This window comes from Castor canadensis, chromosome 14 (assembly GCF_047511655.1).
Source record: "Castor canadensis chromosome 14, mCasCan1.hap1v2, whole genome shotgun sequence".
In the NCBI taxonomy this organism is placed as follows: Eukaryota; Metazoa; Chordata; class Mammalia; order Rodentia; family Castoridae; genus Castor; species Castor canadensis.
In genome coordinates this window covers 94,645,675-94,662,064 of record NC_133399.1, presented here as the reverse complement: position 1 = coordinate 94,662,064, position 16,390 = coordinate 94,645,675, and the positions used below count along the sequence as shown (strand labels likewise).

General features: G+C 35.5%; 1 pseudogene; it reads right to left on the bottom strand.

Annotated features, from left to right (window-relative positions):
- Window positions 1–13,780: 13,780 nt before the first annotated feature.
- LOC109678754 (WD repeat-containing protein 20-like) lies at window positions 13,781–15,531 on the bottom strand (annotated as a pseudogene).
- Between the last annotated feature and the right edge of the window lie 859 nt (window positions 15,532–16,390).

The following is a 16,390-nucleotide window of genomic DNA, read 5'->3' as shown; positions in this document are numbered from 1 at the left end:
TGCTATTGCTTTTCTCTTAGCTCCAAAGTCCACTGAAGCAAGCAGCAACTCTCAATAACTTCTTTTATATCTGCTATGACAATTCTCATTAGATGCTTTCCCTTGAATTGGTCCTTCAGGTCTCACATTTTCTAGCATCTTCTAAGTTACAAAAGCAATCTTTGTCTTTATATGACTCACAGGGTATGGTAAGAAGCATGGCAAACTCCCCAGTGACATTCATACAAAACCATATGAGGAACTAAAAGGACATAGGATTCTGTCTGTTTAGAGCTTAGTTGTTGCTGTTGACCCCTGGGATAAAACACAGATTACAGATACTGGCTTCCAGCTCAGAATGAAGTTTCATACTCACAATGACATTTAAAAAGTTGTATTTGAAGTTGTTTAAAGTTATGATATGCATCCACGAAATCACAACATAGTAGACAGGAATAGGTTGTAATTAGGTCTAAGTTTACCTTCAACCCTTTTTTTTTTCTTTGTAGGCTTTTTTGTTCCCTCAACTTAGATAAAAGTGTTAATTCATGATCTATGGCGCTGATGGAATAGGAAGTTACAGGGAAGTTAATGTTTCTTTAATTCATTCCCACTTCTGTGGCACGCAGTTGTGATGACTTGATATAAGAATCTGCAGTAATGTTTCTAACTTTGAACAGAGGTAAACTGGAGGTCTACACTTATCTAATTCCTCTTCTATTAGTAGAAATGCTTGTAGAGAAAGATGAAAGTAGGAATGCCTTTTGTTTCTTCCTTTTCCTTTTGAGATGAGGCTCTGTAGCGCAGGCTCATCTCAAACTTGCATTCCTGCCTCAACCTTCCCAGTAACCTAATACTTTTTCCTCACACTGTTGAAGCCAGAGAAAATTTAACAGTTCTCAGACAATTTGGATGTGGAGTTTCAATATGTAAAATTCTATCACATTCTTTTTTTCTTTCCCCATGGTACTGAGGATTGAACCCAGAGCCTTGCACTTGTGAGGGAAGCAGGACTCCGAGCCCATCTACCACATTCCGTAGGACCAATTAGGTGCTAGATAGACAGAGCTTCCCAAGTTAAGCATGAGCAACATGACAGCAATGGTCTAACAAAATACCATACTGCCAAAATAACACCCTGCACATATAAGGAAATCTCAAAGAAGAAAATAGATACAGCTGAAAATTAAATTGTTGACATAGAAAGATTGAGATAATCCTTATAAAGGCAGAGGGAAAACATCACAAGAAGGTGAAAGCAAAGAGACCAGAATAGGGGGTAGAGATGAAATAATCTAACATTAAAAGAATTAGTGTCTCTGACCTAGATAACCCACACAGAAGAAAATGTTAAACAATGAAACAGAGAGAAATTACCCTAAAATGAAGAAATGACTGAATCTGTGCATTGAAAGGGCGCATACTGGATTTATCTCAATGAAACTATGGAATTTTGTAAGAATGAAAATCAGACATTCAATCTGAATTTGAAAAAAAGATTATTTGGTCTCAGACATCTTCATAATACCCACCAATGCCAAGAGAAAATTAAGCTCAGCCTGTATAGATCACCTAGATAAGGTCCAGGAGAGCAGCAAGCAGATCCGAGTTGTGCACAGTTACATTTATAGCACCTGTAGCAATTTGTGACACATACGCAGTGAATGCTTGTTGAAAGAATGACAGTACATTCACAGGAAAAATTGGATGACTATAGAAGGTAGGCAGTCAGATTCTTACTCATATGAAAGCATATTCTGAAATATGAAACAACTCAAGAAAAATATCACCTAGTAAATAATCTTAGAAAAAGTCCAGTTATATAATAGTTAAATAAAAATAAGATCGAGAAAGAAATATGCTATTGTATTATAATGTATAAAAGAAATAAGTATTGTATCTTTACAAAAATAATACACTAATTATTCCAAAAGCAGAGCTGAAAGGATAAAGAGAAGAAAACAAAAATTCACCTATACTGGAAAATGGGATGAATTAGAAGACAGAACCAACAGTGAAGTGTTTATAGAACAAGAAATTAGAAGAGTGTTGGTGTTTTAAAAAATTAGAAAGGAGAGAAACAGGATATTTTGAGGATTATGGGCAATCTGAGAGTAAATGACTTTCTTAGAATGCAGTATCTTTCTAGAAAGTAACCACATTGCACCCAAATGTGTGTGTAATCAGAATGTTAAATTCACAATGAAAGGGATGTTTGTCTTTTCACTGCTATATTTCCAGCACCTACAACAATAACAAAACTGTTGTTCGCTAAATACTTATTGAAAAATGATACTTTGTTTAAGTTGCTTTACCGGTGTATAGTAATTTTTCCTATTGTAGCATATATTCATTTCAAAATTGGTGATACAATTTCTGTTAAGCAGCTCAAGTTTTAGTTTACTTGTTTCTACATTCTATGGCCTTATATGTAATTACTCAGGTATTCCTGTCACCTTTTCAAGTTTATAAGATAATTATTTTTCTGAAAAGGTGCTTATGTCAAGGTTGTTTTTCAAAAGTGTGTTTCTCAGGATTATATCATCTTGGATGTTTAACATACGTCACAGGAAATTCAATTCAACCATTTTGAGTTAGAGAAAGGATGAAGTAATAGACATTGTCAAGAGAGCTGCCTGAGCTCCTCTGCTTTCATATAAAATTCTGCCCATTCTGCTATTTTAGGTCTTTCTTTATTATCTTTCTTAAATATTAAACATTGCAGCATATATTTCAGTCATTTCAAAATGTCTTCAAATGAGACCACGCTACATAAGCATTTGCTTCCCATGTTGAGCACAAAGGGACTTCAGTCCTCCAGACATCTGTTTCTCACTTTCTCCTCTGATGCCTGAGCATGCAGGTAGTGATCACGTGTCTACTTCCCTCAGATCTGCCTCATTTCAATGTCCACACTTCCTGTACCACTGACTTAAAATCCATAGTAGTCAGGAGTTAAGGAAAGAAGATACTTGCTTTTATTTACAAAACTGTGTTGATACCATTGGAGTCAGAATACTTCGTTTTTAACTTTACTTTTCTATCAGCATGTATTAATTGTAAAATGGGATTTCCTTGTGATATTTCCATCCATACTTATGACACATTTTGGTCAAATTTACTCTCTCTATTACTCATTCTCATATCTCTTGGGGAACTTTCTTCCAAAATGTCAGCTTCTTGGCGCATTCCTCATGCAGTTGCCTTGTTTTTTTTTTTTTGGTCTTTTTTGTTTTGCTTTTCCTTTTTTTTTTTTTTTTTCCGGTGCTGGGGACCGAACTCAGGGCTTTGCATTTGCCAGGCAAGCGCTCTTCCACTGAGCTAAATCCCCAACCCCGGCCCATTCCTCATGCAAAGAGAAACAGTAACCCAAGATCCTGATGAGGAAAAATATGAACCAGCAAACGTACAACAAATGTATAATTTTGATATTATCAGAGTTTAAAGAAATATTATTATAATTTTTCACTTGTTGCATCTGAAGTTTGTAAGATCTCTCTTGTGAACAAGAGGTCTATTAAGTTAATGATCAATATTGTTATAGCAATTGGTACTTATAAAACTAAACTTGAGTAGATTTCAATACATTTCTTTGTTTTATAAGATAGAAAGTTCTTTAAAATTTAAGAAAACATAAAACTTGCCTCATTTATCTAATTATTCCTAACTTGGGAGATTAATTCCTGTGGATATCATGCAGAATAAAACTAATGTAGACTGTGTGAATGTGTGTGGTCCATTTCTCTTTCAGTTGCTCTTTTGTATCAACAGTTTGAAACTTAGAATTCACCTTTCCCAGTTGTTTTGGATGAACCATACAGCTCCTTTATCCCAGTTTTTCTGTCTATAAGCAACTGTTAACATATTATTCTTTTGAAAACAGATGATTACTAATCATGCATCATCAGAAAAATAAAATATTTCTTTCCTAAAGCAAAATCATAGTGACTATAAGAATTGGTTTTATGAGAGGAGCATTCCATTATGATTACATGTCATCTCATTTGCTAAGATGTTGAAAGTAAATCTGTGTTTTAAATAGATGAAAGTACACCAAGCAGCTAAAATTAATTTTTAAAGGGTGTGTGATAATACTGCTGCACTCAGTGTTGGTTTCAGTACTTGAATGACTTTATATATAGTCCAAATTATCAATTTTTAACTTAATAAAGAAAATGTTAGTCCTACCTAGATCTGGAAACGTTGTAGAATCAGCCTGTAATTTAATTAGTTCTACTACATAGGTTTCAGTTTTGTTATTTACATATATGACTCATCATGCAATTCCTCCAAAACTTTTTAGAATAATAAAGTGAAATCATTTTCATGAAATCTGAAGCAAAATATTTTGGACATACTAAAATTTCGGTAATGTATTAACATTCATATTAGTGGTTCAAACACCCATATGAGCTAATTTCTTCTCATTTAATTATATATAACTACAAACCACTATTATGCACAGTAGAATTGAACTTTCCTGTACAATTGGTGCTGCCTTAAAATTATCTTGGAATCTAATCATATATTTGCTTGTCCATTAAGAATATTTTTCAATTCTAAAATTTGATCAACTTGTTTCATTTACTGTCTTTCCCAGATAGAGCTCTGTCAATAGTTTTTGTTACTATCAATCTTAAGAAATTAAAACTACTTTCTAGAATTGTAGTTGAGTCTAGTGTGTTTACGTTTGTGAGACTTTTGTTTTAATTGTGTAACCACCAGTGCATAAGATCTAATGTCAGATTTCTGTTCTTCTCCAGTCCATTTGGATGTGTTGCTACAAGTTTCATCTTCCAACATGATTGTCCCAAAATAAGGCACTCACATTTTAGAAATTCTTTAAGGACATAGCAAGTCAAACAAATAGGGTGTCACTTTATAAATATGACACATCATTTGGCTGGAGTCATAGAAGCAATGATGCATTAACAAAACAAATTGATATCTTTTTAGAATCAGTAGCTTTGATTTCACTTTCTATGGAAAAGCAGCAGGCTCCAAATTTTATTAGAAATACGTTGTAGTTCAACTAAAACCAACTGATCTTTATTAGGAAACTAATATCTGTTATTTCTTCTTCACCAAATCACAGAGAATGGAATGAAATTAAGGACATGAAAATTATGCTCAAGGAGCTTATAAAACAGAATTAATATATTAGAAATAATAGTTGAGAAAGCTAACTATTTATATGTAACAAAGGAAGAGTAAACTGTAGGTATTATAGAATTGCTGTCCCTTTCTGGTACCTTGATAAACGATAAAATTGAAGAGAACAAAACAATCTTTTCAGCTTTAGTTGGTCATGGAATTTGAGGCAAGATTTAAATTATAAAAAGTATTGAATATTTTCCTAAGTAGAAGAGAGTAAGGTATTCCAAAAGGATGGAACATTATGAACCACAGTGCTTAGATTAGATACTAGGCCATTATTCAAGAAAAGAGTAATGAAAGATATTAAAGAAAGCGGAAATTGTGTGGCTTAGAAGACTCCTGTAAGGCAGTGGATGGCAGTCAAGACCAGAGTTGGTAAGGATTTTGTTCTGATGCTGCTGAAGAATATTAAATTGGCACAGTGTTATACATTGCTTTAAATAAATACATGTTAAAGTTAATTTTGTTCAAGGTTCAAACTTTTAACTAATTATTTTGGAGTTGTTTTGCATCTAGAGTACATTATATGTATGGAATGTTTGCTACTGTATTAATGGGTGGGACGATTGAATACTTCTAAGTATAATACTTGAAATATTATTATTCCCATCTGTTAGCTGCCTCATAAATCTACGTGAGTAGTTATGGCAAATACAGCTTGGCATTATATTTACATGTGTTTTTCAAATGAGTTCGGTATACATCTCTTCCCATGAGGTTAGAAACCTGTTTTTAATCCAGAGCAAAGTCTGTTTTCCAACATGAGGTTATGGCAGATGTCAGTAGTAAGTGATTTATAGTTGTTTCAAGGTTTTGAGTACTAAGTAAATTAATCTAGTTTATCTGATTTTTTTGTGGATGTTAATTTATGGTTGATGGTCAAATAACTAGAAACAACTACCATTTATCAACAGAAGGGCTTCATAAAAACAGATTAGTATAGCAAATGGTACAATTTTGCAACATGCCCACTTTAATTCATTTTTGGCACAACTAGTTGGTTTAGAAATCACTAGTTTTTCTACTAGTAATTTTGTGAGATTTAAGGAAGAAACATGATCTGTAGCCACACCTCAGTGGAATTTTTTTAAATAAAATAAGTTTATGAGAAAGATTCCAGGGATAATATGAGAGTCTCTTGAGTAAGTTCTATAGCATTAATTTTATTCTTTCTTTCCCCAATGCCTGAAGTGGAAAAAATTCATCCTTTGTTTCAGAGATGATCCTATTCGCAATAGCTTTATTGAAGTCCTCTGTGCTCATAGCACATATTCATTTTCCGTTTCAGAGAAAAAAAGCTTTAAAATTTTCATACTATGCTTGGGTACCTACAACTCTTTTTTAAAAAGTGCTTTGGAGGAGTTAGTTGACATTTTCAAGATCTCCCATGGACCTGTTCTGGATCAGCCTATCTTGAGGGGAACTATTTCCAGTAATTACTGGGCCCCTTGGAAAGAATTCAATAGAGGTCAACTTCACAACAAGTGTTTTTCTGTTGCTTTGATCTGATTCAGTGCAGAGACTGTCTTTTAGGTGTGCAGATTTTTGCCGTGAAGATATAAGTACTGGAAAATAATGTTATGTGGTTTGTTGAATATTTTAAACAAGTTTGATATAGAAAAATATAGGTAACTGAAGCCAACAATGCTTGGCAGATGGAGAGGAAAGTGTATCGCTATGTGTTCCTGCCATTTTGACTTAAAGGTCTGTTCTTCATGAGTAGAAATAAGAAATAGAGAGAGCACCAGTAATTTCAAACTCTGAGTTAAGTAAATGTATTGGATAGAGAGGACTGTGGCAATTCGGGAAACAGTCAATTTTCTGACTTGGACTCATAACTTCTTTTTTCTTCTGCAGCTGAGCCAAAACAATAAAAATTAAAACCAAACAACTGATCAGCAAACAATCAAAAACATGATCTAAGCCAAACAAAAAGTACCCCAAATCCAAAACCTAATGGACAAGCAAATAACCAAAATTATATTTTTATTTGTAGATTTTTTTTCTTGTCAAGAATTGGTAATTATAGGCACAAGGAATGAATATAGAGTATCATGATTTATACGGAGCACACATCTCATTGAGATCTTGTTGCAAGTTTTTTTTAATTATTCATTTATTCACATGTGCATACATTGTTTGGATCATTTCTCCCCCCTCCCTCCCTCCCTCCCCCAACCTTTCTCTCCCTCCTCCCCTCAGTTCCAGACAGGTCCTGTTCTGCCTTTATCACTAATTTTGTTGAAGGAAAGACACAAGCCTAATAAGAAAGACAAAGCATTTTTGCTAGTTGAGTTGAGGATAGCTATACAGAAATATTCCTATCATTGTTTTCATGTACATGTGTTATGACCCATGTTAATTCATCTCTAACTGATCTTTTCAGTGGTTACTGATCCCCTCCCTTCTCATGATAACCTCTGTCGCTTTAAGGTTTCTGTATTAGTTCCTCTGGAGTGGGGACATCAAATGCTTTCATGTTTTTGATGGTAGAATTTTCCCCAAGAAACAGATTTGTGAATATCTATTTATGATATGTGATGTCCTGGGTCCTAGACTTCCTCATAATGGAGTCAGGTAACTTGTATTCTAGGGAAAAAGGAATTCACATCATTTTAGTTTGAAAAAAAAAACCCTTTACTCTTCTGTAAACATTTTATTTTCCATTAAAAGCATCCTTATTAAAAATAGGAATTGGGAGAGGGGGATGAAGGAGAATGTTGAGGAGGCGAATTCATGTATGTTATATTTGATACATTTTAAGAACCTTTGTAAATGCTGCAATGTACCTCCACCCATCACAACAATAAAGGAAAAAAGATTCAATTATGATTTAAAAAATAAACCAACTGTAAATGAACACTTCATATATCAAAAAATGGAATGTCAATAAAAATGCAATGATATCACATTTAAAAATAGGTTGGAATTCTAAAATAATAATGTAAGACTTGGCTGATAGTTTTTTAAAAGAAAATATTAAAAGTCACAAAAATTTTAATTTCTAAGAATTGGTAAACTGCTAAGTTTGATTTGAACAATCAAATTTGATGTGCTTTTCAATTTATGTAAAATATGGGTATAAAATGTGTTCTTTTTATCTCCTGCTTACTATCACTATCACGAGTTAAATAAAAATGTTATTATTTTGTAAAAAGATAAGGATATTAATCTAAACATTATTTGTTTATATGACTTTACAGGCTTGAATTATAATTGAGAAAATGAATCACAAAGCACCCAAGCATATTAAAACAATAAAACATGAAACAATAATAAAATAATATAATAATGATAAAATAATAGAACATTAAAACAATAAAACATTTTTTCATTCTGAAGAGCCCAGGGGAGGGACCCGCAGGGCTTTCTGATATCAAGAAGCAAGTAGAATGAATGAACTTTCCCTGAAGCAACTCAGTATTTGTTGTTGCACTCTGCTGGACATTTCACAAAGTATATGATCAAACAGTGAAAGAATGTGAAACCAAACGGGAATGAGGAGGCTACTGCATGAAGTGTATACACTGCAATTGTTTTATGCCCACCTATTCCTATCAGAAAAAGTGAGATATTCTCAAGCTCTTTAAAGTTAAATGAGGTTAGAAAATGTTAATTATGTGTAAGAATTATTGGCTATCAGAAGCAGTATTTAGAATATTCCCCTGAACCCCTCTGTGGGTGTGCTAACCCCTTCCATTTCACTTTGTGCTATCATAACAGCTGAGGGCTCCAGGCCAACAGACCATCACTGGGAAAAGTGTTGAGATGTAAATTAGATTTGCAGCTGCCTACTGACTTTCTTGATATGCTGACAATCACTTAGTAAAAGAAGAATTATTCCAGCCTATCATAGCCTAAAGTTCTAACATCTGCTATACACAAAGCCAGTTTTAAGACCTGACATTTATTGAAAAGGACAGCATAGGGTCATCTTTACTTGAGACTTTACCTGGTTACATACCTTGTACCCACCCATATCCCAGGGAAACATAAAAGCAGGGCAGCAAACAGGAAGCCCTTTGCCTTGTGGTGATTTTTAATGGTTTGGTTGGCAGTGCTATTTGAACATGAATTCTGTAGACTTTGAGTTAGATTTACTGAGTTAATATTCATTGTTTCCCATTCATTTTGCTAATTATGAAAATTTTGAATGTTTCTCCTAGTATATGCTTGTATTATTTATGTATGTTTTTAAAGGATTAGTGTGGTTCTGTTGACAGCTCTCTGCAATTTGTTCAGAACTACATACACCATATTTTTCTTGTTCACTAGGTTTTCAGGTCTGGTTTCTTGATTGGGCTTTTTATTGTGCTATGTACAGCTCAGAATGACAGTGCCCGATCATGAATAGCATCTCACAAATTGTGAGTTTTGATTAAAATACAACCACAAGTATGAAGATGAGAAAAATTAACCCCAAAGCTAGGCTGAGGTAGTACAGTATCATTGTCTTTTACACATGCAGTACAGTACTTCTAAGTTTGTATCTTGCTAAACCTCAGAGTCTGAAAGAGATTTGGTTAATGAAAACAAAACACTCCAAATTATGTGGTGTGTCACTTATTTACCTGATGTTTTTTCACAGAGAGGATCATTTGCTAAAAATGTTGTAACTATAATTAAGATCAGAAAGCCTGAGAGAAAATATTTTTAACATAAAGAAAGGTTATTGCTCATAGTACTTTATGAGCACCTATAAATCAATGATAAAAATTAAAGTGTTCTTAATTTAAAAAGCAACAACATAGTAGAAAGATCACAAGAGGGAAATGAAACTAAAACCATAATGAGATTCCATTTTTCACACATTGCATTGGTAACGGTAAGGTGGTGATATAGTTCGGATCTAGAATGTCTGCCAACAGCTCAAGGGATAAAAACTCAGTCCCCAGCTTGGTTTTTGGGAGGTGGTGGAACCTTTAAGAAGTAGGGCCTAGTGGGAGGTCATAGGTTTCAAGGACATGCTATCAGTGGACACACTGGAACCCCAGAAGCTTTTTCTTTCTCTTTGTCACTCCCTGGTGATGAGGAGCAGTTTTCCCCCATGCTGTCATTGTGATGTGTTGTCTTGCCACAAGTCCAAAATCAATGGGCTAGTTGATCATGGACTGAAACCTCCAAAACTGTGAGGCACAATAAACTTTTTCTCTTTGTATCTCAGGTAAAATAACATCACAAACATGGGTGATATCTTCAGCACTCACTTGTAACCTTGCTTCATGGCACATAAAAGAAATATGCTTTCCAACCTTTTGCAATGAGATGGAGCAAGTGATAGGTGCCAATGACTGATGAGAGGAAGTAATATGTGTCACTGCTGGCACATGAAAGTTACCTCTCCTGCCTCCTTCTGCAGCAGTGTTCAAGGGAATTTGGCCTACACAGCTTTGTGATATCAGAAGAGAACTTTGATGATAGATAAGTAACATTTGAGTGCGTTCAACCACTGGGATGAAGTTTATGCATTTATTTAATGTTTTACACTATTTTGACATGTAAAAAGGTAAATTGGTGACAGGTTATGAAGAAGTAGGCACCAACTGTTGTAAATGGGTATATATTTGGGGATAGCCATTCATCAGTTTTGTATTAAAACTTGAATTTTGCATGCCAATTAAACCATAATTTCATTTCTATGATTCTACTTAACAGAGACATTGACACAGAGATGAAAAAGGGTGCTTCTTACAGGTGTTTTAAAGCAAACTATTTAAAATGAGCCAAACACTTATGAATAGACAAAGTGGTTTATCTATAAAATGAAATCTAAACACGTCTGAATAATAAAGAATGCTATTTTTCTTACTACCCTTAATAGATTAGAGTGAAGAAGCAAGCTATAAAATGGTAGCAAGCTTTTAGTAATCTATTTCATTATCGAGAATGTAATTAAAAAATAAAGCTGGGTGGGGTGGCTCACATCTGTAATCCCTGCTACTCATGAGGCAGAAATTGGGAACATTGCAGTTTGAGGCCAGCCTGGGTAACAAGTTGGCAAAACTTCATCTCAACCAATAAACTGGGTGTGATGGCATGCTACTGAGGTCTCAGATCTATCAGAGGTAACAATAGGAGGATCAGGGTATGAAGCCAGTCCCAGGCAAAAATGTAAGACTGTACCTAAAAAATAACTAAATCAAAAGAAAAAAAAGGTGGGGGCCATGAATCAAGGGGTAGTATGTGTGCCTTGTAAGTATGGGTCCTGAGTTAAAACCACTATTTCCAATAAATAAATGACTAAATATATAAATAGTAAACAGAAAAACTTGTAAAAGTAAAGATATGTAAGAAACAGAAAAAAAATGAGCACCATTCACTAAGCTGTTGAAAAGTTGTTTTCCATGAATAGGGGCAGAAGGGGGACAAAGTTGGGGACTTATACTCTGTTCAGATTTGTTATGACAATCATACAGTAATTGGTAAATTAAAACTCTGCTCATTATAAAATATTTATACTTTTAAGGTTTGGGACATAATTTAGTTTAGTTTTTTATGTTCATCGTATCTGACTGTGCCAGCTGGTTTCACTGACAGCAGACGCAAAGTATTTAGGACACAAAAAACATTTCCTGTTCTCATTTCCTAGGTATAAAGCTAAACCATTCAGATGTAAAGCCAAACCAAATGAAAACAGCTAGGACATGGATCACACTTCTAGTTGAAAATGCTATGGACATAGGTGCTTATATCTTCTCCTCTTCTGAATTCCAGGGATGGAAGCCAATGAATGAAAATAAAACCCAAAGCCAGTGTGGAGCATCCCTGTAATTCCAACACTTGGGAGGCTGAGGCAGGAGGATCATGAGCTGGGGCCAGCCTGAGGTACATAATGAGGTCTAGACCAGCCTCAGCAACATAGTGAGACCCTGTTTCAAAAAAATAAAAAGAAAAAAGAAAGAAAGATAGTAAAAGACAATTTGATACTTGTATCGAAACTAGGATTGGATGCCTTCCATGAGTCAGGCTGCAGGAGGAGTGGGGTAGTTTGCACAGAACAAATCTTGATCTTACTTGTTTCTCCAAATTACAAATCCCACTACAGACCTCACTCTAACTAAATCTCTGTATGGAGATGCCTCCGTCTGCTTTGTGCTGCCCTAACAGAAAACTACAACTGGGGATCTACAAAGGACAGACATTTATTCTCACAGATCAGGGGACCAGGAGGTCCTGCCACCAGCAGGTATAGTTGTGCTTTCCTCAGAGGGAAAGAACACTGCATCCTCACGTGCAGAGGTGGATGGGCAAGAGCGCTGAATGCTGTGTAAAGCTTCTTTTATAAACACCTCAATCCTGTTCATGATGGAGGAACTCTGGAGACCTAATCACGGCTATGAAGCCCACCTTGCAGTCCCACCACACTGCCCAACAAGCTTTAACACCTGTTTTTTGGAGGGAGCACATTCAGACCCTGAGGGAGGTGTGCTAAGTAAAACCTGGCTCTGCCCCTAAGAAGCATAGTTCTTACTATTGGAGAAAGAGTGCCATTGCTAACCTGTAGAATTCCAGCCTGAAAGTTACATGATAATACACCCTTACCCTAAACTCCTAGAGAGCAAACTATGTTTGTCTTTCTTTCTTTATTTATTTTTTTGTGGAGGTATTGGGAGTTTGCACTCATGGCCCAAGTGCTCTACCACTTGAACTACACCTACAGCTGTTTTGCTTTATTTTACTGTTTTTATTTTATTTTGCCCAGGGCCAGTCTTGGACTCTACTGTGATCCTCCTATGTATATCTCCAATGTAGCTGAGATTTTAGATATGTACAACCATACCCAGCTTCTTTTTTGGGATAGAGTCTCACTAGCTTTCTTACTCTGGGCTGGCCTCAAATCCCATTCCTTCTGTCTCTACTTCCTCAGTAGCTGGGATTGCAGATAAACTTTATTTTTAGTAAAATTCATCATAATGTCTACATGTCCAATATATTTTACTAAACAATTGGTATATGGACAGATTAATACTAGAGGAACCAAAGGTATTTGGTATGTAAAATAAATAAATAAGAGTTGATTATATAATTATTTTTAGGTATATTAATTTTTTCTGTCTTATACAAAGATGATACTTATCGAGGGCAAATTTGATCATTTATCTATTGACTGATCCACTTCCACAAGCTTTGTCTTTAAAATACCTTTGGAATTAAAAATTGATTTTTAACATTTGAAAGAATTGCTTCCTATAAAACCATCCAAACTTATGGTTAAATTAATTATTCTATTATTCATTTTTAAAAGAACAGTTATAGAATTAATATTTCTGTCTCATTAGAGCATTGGTTAAATTGTTTTTCAGTAGATGCTGATGAGCTTTCTGAGAAAATGTCTACAGTCAAGTAGTTGATAATCTATGGTCAACTTCTTTCTTCCCTATCACTCAAATTAGAGCATTTGTTGTATTTACACATATTGCGAATCTTTAGAGAACTTGTAGGGCATGTAGTTTTCCCACATTATTCAGTTCTGGACCACTTCTCTCCTACAATCTCTCATAAGACCTCATAGCATTTTAAGAACTTAAGAAATTGTATTAGAATTTTGGTGAAAGTGCCAGATGGTATAAAATGTGTGATCCTTTAAAATATGATTAGAGTTAGTTTCATACAATATGCTCTGTTTTAAAAAAAGAAATGCTTCTTACATACTGGACCATATACTGTTTGCTCGATTTCTGCCGAAATGAAGAGGGGCTTGATAGGACCTGCCACTAAACTCCAGAGGGCCACTTTCTTCTACACTAGTGGTATAAGGATTGAATGCCACAACACTGACCCAGAATTTGTACCCCTGACCTCTAGCTATTACTTGTCTGTTTGCAAAGGAACAGACTGTCATCAAGTCATTCTGTCCATGGGTCACAATGCACTTACAATCTGGGTTCCATTACATACAGAGCAAGCCCCCAAAGTACCTTTTCATGGTACCATGCAACTCCACCGAATTGAGGCAGAACCCACAGATAACCCATCCTGACACACTTGCTAAGAACTTGCCATCTGGTAAGGAAGAAATTTGTTAAAGATCCTCTTGTCCACCACCTCCTTAAGAAGAGAACTCCTCCTGGTGGATTATGTCTTGCATGTCTGCACAACAAAGCTCTCTCCATGTCAGAAGTTGGTGATGGGCGGTTGTGGTGTCATGAGTGTGCTCCACACTAAATAGGTCCATGTTCCTACTCAAATGAGATGTTAGGAAAAGGTTTTCTAACCAGGAAGCCATTTGACCTGCACAGGTTACACCTGACTTGTCTGTTGGTCTTTCCTCATTAAATAGTTTGCTATTTTTTTCTTTTTAAATAAGAAAGTGGTTTTATTCCCAATTTTTAGTTCCAGTTTGCAAATACACTTTTACTCTGAAAATATAGCTTTGCAGCCAATAAAGCAGTTGAACTAACACACAAAAATGCAGGTGGGGAGACAAGTAACATCCACTGATGTAAACTATTCATTTATTTACTTTTTTATTTCATTCTTTTTTATTATTGTTGTGCTGGGTAGGGGTACATTGTGACATTTACAAAAGTTCTTACAATGTATGAAATTTATCATGCTTGAGTTTACCCTCTCCACCACTCTCCTTTATTCCCCTCTCCACCCATTCCTGGAATAGTTTCAATAGGTACCATTTTTTGCATTTACATACCTGTATACACAGTATTTGGACCATATTCATCATCCCATACCCTTTCCATGCCACCTATCCCTTCCCACTGGTGCCAATTGACAGGACTCCCTCCCTGACAGGACCTGCTCTGCCCTCCTTTTCTCTGATTTTGTAGAAGAAAAAACTAAAAAAGGAAAAAAGGACATTTTTCTGTTTGAAATAAAGGTAGCTTCTTTTACTGTCACCTAAAAAAACATCACAAATAGACTACATAATATATGTGGGCAAAAAGGCAAACAAGTGAATCTCTTGAAACAATAGACATATAATAAACAGTATATTAACAACATTTATGTGAGTCTCATCAAGATGATGAGCTAGTTTCTTTTTTGATGGTGTCTATAAGCTGGACCTGGCCTGCAGAGGAGCCAGGTAGGAGACATACACTTTCTGCTGTGACCTAGGTGGTGGAAGTCATGGCGAGTAGATTGTGTTCCTGTGTATGTCCGCTTATGTATTGGTTTATCAAATCAGTGATCTTGCAGACCCCCTGGTAGACAGAGAACTAGAGCTCTTGGCCCATATTGAAGCAGAGGCAGTTGCTGTCCCAAGACTGGTCCTTGAAATTGAGGAAGCAGGTAAGGACAGGGCTCGATCCCATCAGCTGAAAGTACCTGGTTGGTTTAGCTGCACTCCAAGTGTGGCAGTAGCTTGTATGGACCCTTATAAGTGGTAAATTATATCTTAATCTCCTTCATCTTCTTCCCTCCTCTCTCCAACACCATCTTGGAGAAAAGCAAAAAAATTGTTCACTTTTACTTTGGTTTTTCCTTTTTAAATACTCAACAGTCAGAAAAGAAGTTTTGTATACTTTAAAAAATGTATGCTTGGGGAGAACCACAATTCTTCCTATGTCCTGTCCTATTCTGTGGCATAGAATATGGGACTTAGATACATAAACATATTCAAAATGATCCAGCTTTTGTCAATTAGTTGAATAAAACTATTTTAGAAAAGAACCTAAAGTGTTCGCAGAACAATGGTGTTGATCACATTAGCTAAATCTAAACAGAGGGGGTTTGTAGCAGGAGGTGAATGGATAGGACAAATGACGTACATGGTATAATATAGAAAATGCTGATGTTGCCAAGCAACTGTGACATCAGTTCAGTCAGAGTACTGGAAACAATGCATGTGTCATTACAGCCTGATGCAATGGTTGACTCCAGTTCTTAGATTCTATATGAAAATGGAAAACAACATGGCCTTGTGCTAGCTCATGCAAGAGAATCCAAGCAGGTATATCATTCTCATCTTTGGACAGCTCTTTGTGTAATTTAAAAAGAAATTAGTATCAAGTAAATGGTTCCCAGAAACTAGAAAACAAAGTTAGCCATGACAAGCTGACCTTGTTTTGCTCAAGAGTAATCTGCCTGAAGCTACTTACCGTGTGAATACGTGCTTCTTTGTTGGTTTGGCTCATGAGCCTGACTTTGGAATGAGCTCTTAAACATGGACTTAATAAACAGCCACATTGTGTCAGTGTGTAGGCTGCAGACAAAGGTGATGACATAACTTTACTTTATCCTACCCAGTTTTTCAGTGTGAGGCCATCTGTCTTGGGGGAGAAATACACAAGTTCAA